The sequence below is a fragment of the Bactrocera neohumeralis genome, unplaced genomic scaffold, assembly GCF_024586455.1.
Source record: "Bactrocera neohumeralis isolate Rockhampton unplaced genomic scaffold, APGP_CSIRO_Bneo_wtdbg2-racon-allhic-juicebox.fasta_v2 cluster09, whole genome shotgun sequence".
Classification (NCBI taxonomy): domain Eukaryota; kingdom Metazoa; phylum Arthropoda; class Insecta; order Diptera; family Tephritidae; genus Bactrocera; species Bactrocera neohumeralis.
The window spans coordinates 36456626-36462985 of NW_026089622.1; the positions used below are offsets into that span (position 1 = coordinate 36456626).

At 33.0% G+C, this 6360-nt stretch overlaps 1 long non-coding RNA gene across 1 annotated transcript; it reads left to right on the forward strand.

Moving 5' to 3' along the window:
- The first annotated feature begins 2228 nt into the window (after positions 1-2228).
- Positions 2229-5999, forward strand: LOC126764307 (uncharacterized). The gene is made up of 2 exons (XR_007667914.1): positions 2229-2784; positions 5908-5999. It is a non-coding gene; the product is annotated as an uncharacterized LOC126764307 (long non-coding RNA).
- Positions 6000-6360: the final 361 nt, after the last annotated feature.

Below are 6360 nucleotides of genomic sequence, written 5' to 3' on the forward strand. Positions count from 1 at the left end.
GTACAAAAATGTAAACTTTATGTATATAAATAAAAGTTAATGAAGTAAATGGTTAATAAAATTTGACGTTAACTGAGAAAATCTTGTCCTAGATTTAACACACGAGGACGTGTGATTTGTCAGGAAGGCCGTGTCGTAGAATGGTAAATTTACCCACTGTATATGTGTGGCATAGAATGGTAAATTAGCCTATTGTATATGTGTAGCATAGAATGGTTAATTGGACCGTTGTGCATGCATGTACAGTTTTGAATGGCGACACGATGTCGCTAACGGTTCTCAGAACGCACAGCGGCTCAAGGAAAGAAATATACTCTGCTGCTGAGTAAGGTCTGTTCGTAGGGGCATAGAAGTGTAGCGTGAAGTAGCTTAAGTGCGGAACACAATGACAGCGACAGACTGCAGCAGCACGACAGTGAACTGATAACGTCGTTGTGCATCTTACTACATGTACATTTTGAGAAGCAACAACAACACAATGGCCGGCATGCACACAAAACAACGTAGTTGTCCATTTTGTATGTACACAATTTCGTTGTGGCCATACTAATTCCTTTCACTTCAATGAAATTTTAATATTTTGTTCAAAATGAAATTTTTAATGCAAAAAATAAGTAAATAAGTAAATATTTTTGTTTTAAATTATCAATTGTTATCACAAATGATATAATAGAGCTATAATATAGCTATTTTATGCTTTTATTTGTAAAATAACGTCAAGTTTGTTAGAGCTGTGAATAATTTTACATTTTACATATTAGTGGCAACACCCTCTACATCCTCTTTCTATCTTCCATTGTACTGTCAACTCTACTGTCGTCCTACTGTCGTTGGCAAAAATAGGAGGATATTGAAGTTAGCGAGAACGACAACTGTCGGCCTGCAGTCGTGTAGTCGTGCAGCTGTCATAATAACACTGCCCATAAGAACGTGTGTATTTTAATATTTGACAGATGTAGTTTGCAGTCTGTCGCGCTCTATGTGTTCACCACTTTAGAAGGTGCGCGACGAGTTAGTTAGTGTTGTGCCACCGAGAGACGAACAGAACTTGCTGCGTAAAATAAAAAATTGAAACTGAGCCATCTCCGACATGCAAATTAAAAACTCTGTTTAGTTCTGTAAGCAGCTACGGGCAACTGCCCGTGAGCAACTCCCGTGGGCAACTCCCTGTGGTCAACTGCCTCGTTTTCTTTATTATGTTTTCTTATATACAATATTTTGCTTAAGTCTAGATACAAATATTTATCTTACATTCTAGGAAGTATATCTACAATCCACTTGAGATATGACATATGTTACAAGTGGAAAGATTCATCTTACAATCTATGAATTATATTTTGGGACCACCTAAGGTGGACAGTATTAGCAAAGTACACATAATGTTTCAATACGGACCATATGGGTCGTAAGTGTCATGTTACATATTTATGACAGATAAAGAATATGTTCATGTAATGTGAACTGGTGGTATTAACTTGCATATATTAAAGATAAAGTGAAATTGATACGCTCACTTTGATTTAGATTAACGTATGTACATATATACGTATATGCCCCTTTCCTTGCCAATTCCTATTTTTTTCTTCCACGGTCTTCCAGCTGCCTGGCTCCTTTTGCGTATTATTGTTTGTAGGTATGTTTATATTTTTAAGTTCGCGCCCGAGTTACGTCAGTAACAACGACGGCAGCTCCAACTCCAAAACCACAGCTAAGGCTTAGCCTCCACAATTAAAAAGCCAATGCACGAAAATACATATAAACAATCAAAAACGAAATATGCCGATTAAGCATAAACAGCAGTTTTAATTATTGTCGCTTATTACTTTGTAGCGACACTTACACTATTTATGTACAGAACGACACTTAAGCAATATGTTTGCATAAGAGTCGTTCACTTTATTATTGTTTATATTACTTTTCGAGCATTGACCAGTAAATTCTGCATATGCAGAATTTGTACACAAACAAATAAACAATAAGTTATCGTATAACAGCTTAGCAGCTGAACAATTTGATTATTATAAATAGCAGTGACATTGACATTTCAAGTTTAGTTCAGAAGAACCAATAAAGTAGAGTGCAGTTAATTATAACAACTTTGTGTTTTTATTTAATCTTGGCTCTACACACTTAACTGGCGCAGTCACGGGGTTACTTCTCTCAAGAAAAGTAACTAAAACGAACAAAAGCTAAACTGTTCAAGTGAAATTTAAATAAAATAAAATAAAATTAAATTAAAAGTTAAAATATAACTGGCAGTCGAACGCCAATAAAATAAAATAAAATTAAATTAAAAGTTAAAATATAACTGGCAGTCGAACGCAGTCAAAAAAAAAAAAAAAAAAAAAAAAATGGAAACACATAAAACAGAACAAGCAACCACATCCACATCCGACACTGTCAATAGAAGCTGCAGCAAATCAAACTCCATCTGCTGCAACACGTCACTTGCCACATAACAATCCAACTTTTCAATTACCACTATCGGAAGCACTAAAAGAAGCAGCGAGAATCCAGGAGTTCCGAGGAGATAATACATACGACGTCACATCATTTATTAATGAAGTCGAACTTTTCATCGACTTGTTTGCCGGTACCAACGTGGAGGAGTATTTTTATAAGCGGCACGTCCAAAAAAAAATTCAAGGAGAAGCAGCTAACGCAATTAGAGCCCTCGACAATCCAAGCTGGACAGAAACAAAACAAGAACTCCTGAGGAATTTTGGAGTTCGCGAATCGTATCATCAACTGTACCACAAGGCGCTGAACGTAAGAAATTATAATGTAAGTCAATCTTTTTATTATCTTAAAAATATATTAGATAAATTAAACAATAAATATTATCAAGACCCGGGAAAACCAAAAGAGTTTTCTCCGGCAATAAACGAGGCAATGATATTAAAAACATTTTTGAGCAGCATGCCAGTGCATCTAGCCAGCATAATACATAGTAGAAGCATAGGGAATCTTAGAGAAGCATATTATTGTCTGGAGGAATGTGGTCTGGTACAGAATAAAATTAGTACAAATAGCAACAACACACAATCAAATAATAGCAATAATTTTAGGCCAAATCGCAACCCAGTAGATCAAAATAATTATCAAGGCAGGCAAACAATTAACCGGTTTCAAAACCAAAACAATAATTCGAGGCAAGATAATCCCCAAACACAACAATTATTTTCAAGAAATTTAGGAGCATATAGAAATCCAATATACACAAGTAGAAACCAAAATAATGTCGCTCATCTTCAAGAAAATAATACCGATACAGAAGAAATTAAATTCAATTAACCAGCGAGAACAACAGTTACCGATAGTAAATTTAACAATAGGTAAAAATATAATTAAATGTTTAATCGATACCGGTTCTACGACAACCCTGATCGACGAACATTCGTTAAAAGAATATAAAAGGACTAAATTAGTAAAACCTAACATATATAGTACACTATCAGGACAGACAAAAGTAGACTTTGAAATTATAACAGAAGTACCTCAAGAATTCAATGACCCGAATAAAATGGCTTGGAAGGTAACGTCATTCAGAAATAAAAACTTCAACGGACTAATTGGTCAAAATATACTTAAAGCATTAAATGCAAAAATTAATCTTGAAGAAGATTTTCTTGAAATTAATAACAATAAAATAAAATTCATAAATACGAAAATCCCTACACTGGAACCTTCAACCTTAAATTTGGAAAACGTATCAAAACTCTATAGAGATGATATGAATGAGGAAGAGAAAAATTATATAGATTTGATTTTGCGAAAATATTCTAATATGTTTTACAGAGAAGGAGAAAAGTTAACCCACACACATAATATAAAACACCAGATAATAACAAATACGAATAAACCTGTATATTCTAAAATATACAGGTACCCAAAGATACACGAAGAAGAAATTAAAAGGCAGGTGAATGAAATGTTGGAGCAAAACATTATTAAAGAAAGCTTTTCCCCTTACAATTCCCCAATTTGGATAGTCCCCAAAAAATCGGATAATTCAGGGAAACAAAAATGGCGTATTGTTGTAGATTATAGAAAACTCAACGACATCCTAAATTTTCTATTCCTAATATAGAGAATATATTAGACAAATTAGGAAAAGCAAATTACTTTTCAACAATTGACTTGGCGAAGGGATTTCACCAAGTATTAATGGATGAAAACGATCAAAAGAAAACTGCCTTTTCTAACCCCTTCGGGCATTACGAATTCATCCGTATGCCATTTGAATTGAAGAATTCCCCTTCCACCTTCCAACGTTTGATTAACTCGGTACTTAGGGAATATATTAACAAAATATGCGTTGTATATCTCGATGATATACTCATTTTTAGCACTTCCATAGAAGAGAATATGAACAGCATAAAACAAATTTTTGCAAAATTAAGGGAGTTCAATCTTAAAATCCAAATAGACAAATGCAATTTTTTTTGCAAAGAAACTGAATATCTTGGTCATACTTTGACCACAGAAGGAATTAAACCTAATTCAACAAAAGTTGAAGCCATTCAAAAGCTAAAGCTTCCCCACACTCAAAAACAAATAAAATCATTCTTAGGTATAACAGGCTACTATAGAAAATTCATAAAGGATTATGCTAAAGTAGCCCACGGACTTACAAAGTACCTAAAGAAAAATACCACAATTAATATAAAAGATACTCAATATATAGATGCATTCGAAAAATTGAAAAAAATGCTCATTAACCCTCCGATTTTGAAATACCCAGACTGGTCTAAAAATTTTAAACTAACAACAGATGCTAGTGATAATGCAATAGGAGCAGTCCTTTCTCAAGAAAATCACCCCATCGCTTACGCTAGTAGAACCTTAAACGACCACGAAAAACATTATGCTGCAATCGAAAAAGAATTGCTTGCTATCATGATATTGAGACTAATTATATGGCCGATTTGTTTAGACAACATATAAAGTCGAAAAGGGTAGGAATATATACCGAACTTCCCGATAATTTATACAAGCAGGTTCAATCCAAGTTAGTAGAGTTATTTAACACTGAAGATGAATTATTTAAACAAATTGCTAAATATCATATTAATGAAACAGGACATGCAGAAATAACAGAAAATTATGAAGGTATAAAAACAAAACTTTACTACAAAAACCTCAAAGTTTTCGTGCAAAAATATATAAATAATTGTGATATTTGCAACAGATCAAAATACAGTAGGAACCCTATTAAAGCAAAATTTAATATCACAGAAACACCATTTGATGTAAATGAAATTTTACATATGGATGTTTACACTATAAAGAAACATAGCTTTATCACATTCATTGATAAGTTTTCGAAACATGCAACAGCCATACATTTAGAAGACAGAAATAGTAACACAATTATAGAAAAAATTAGAATGTACTTTTCAATGAGAAGTAAACCAAAAAAAATAATTACTGATAACGAGTTCAACTCAATAAATGTCAAAGATTTCCTAAAGTCAGAAGATATTTAAGTACATTTTGCGAAACCAAACAACCATACCGGGAATGCAGACGTAGAAAGGTTGCACAGCACATTATCCGAAAAATTTAGAACACTTGAAATACAAAATTCTCAATGGTCAACACAAGAAAGGGTATACAAGTGTATCGAGTGGTACAATAAATCCATACATTCCACAATAAAAACAACACCCTTAGACATAGTAGAGGGAAAGATAGAAAAAACTCTAATTAAAAACAGAATATTAGAAGCAAAAAACAAAATTATAGAAAAAAGAAATGAAAATAGGGAGTAATTCGTACAAAATAATCACGAAGGTTATGTAAAAAATTACAAAGCACTTAGGCATAAATATGAGCCTCGTTACAAAAAATTAAAACTAGAAAACATATACCCAAGCAACATTAAAGGAAAAAATAAATTTTCAGGGGCAATGGACATCAACAGGTATATTAATCCTGATGATAATACCACTAGTAATGTCAACATTAATAATCCAACCCATCAACGAAAACCATAATGGATATGTCGAAATAAAATTAACTGATGTACAACTAATTGCGGACTATACAACTATACTACATATTATAGATCTTACTGAAACCGAAAAGACAATAGAAAACCTCCAAGAAAACGTAGAACAACTTAAAATAATAGATAATAAGGAACTTCTCTTATCAGAAATAAAGAAAGCTAGGACTAGACTACATACCCTCCAGATAAACAAAAATAAAAGAGGTCTACTCAACATCGTAGGTTCAGGTCTCAAATGGATAGCTGGTACCATGGATGATGACGACAGATCCGAAATAGAAAATCATATAAGTAAAATAGATGAGAATAACCACAACATGATAGAAGCTTTTAATAACAATATACTG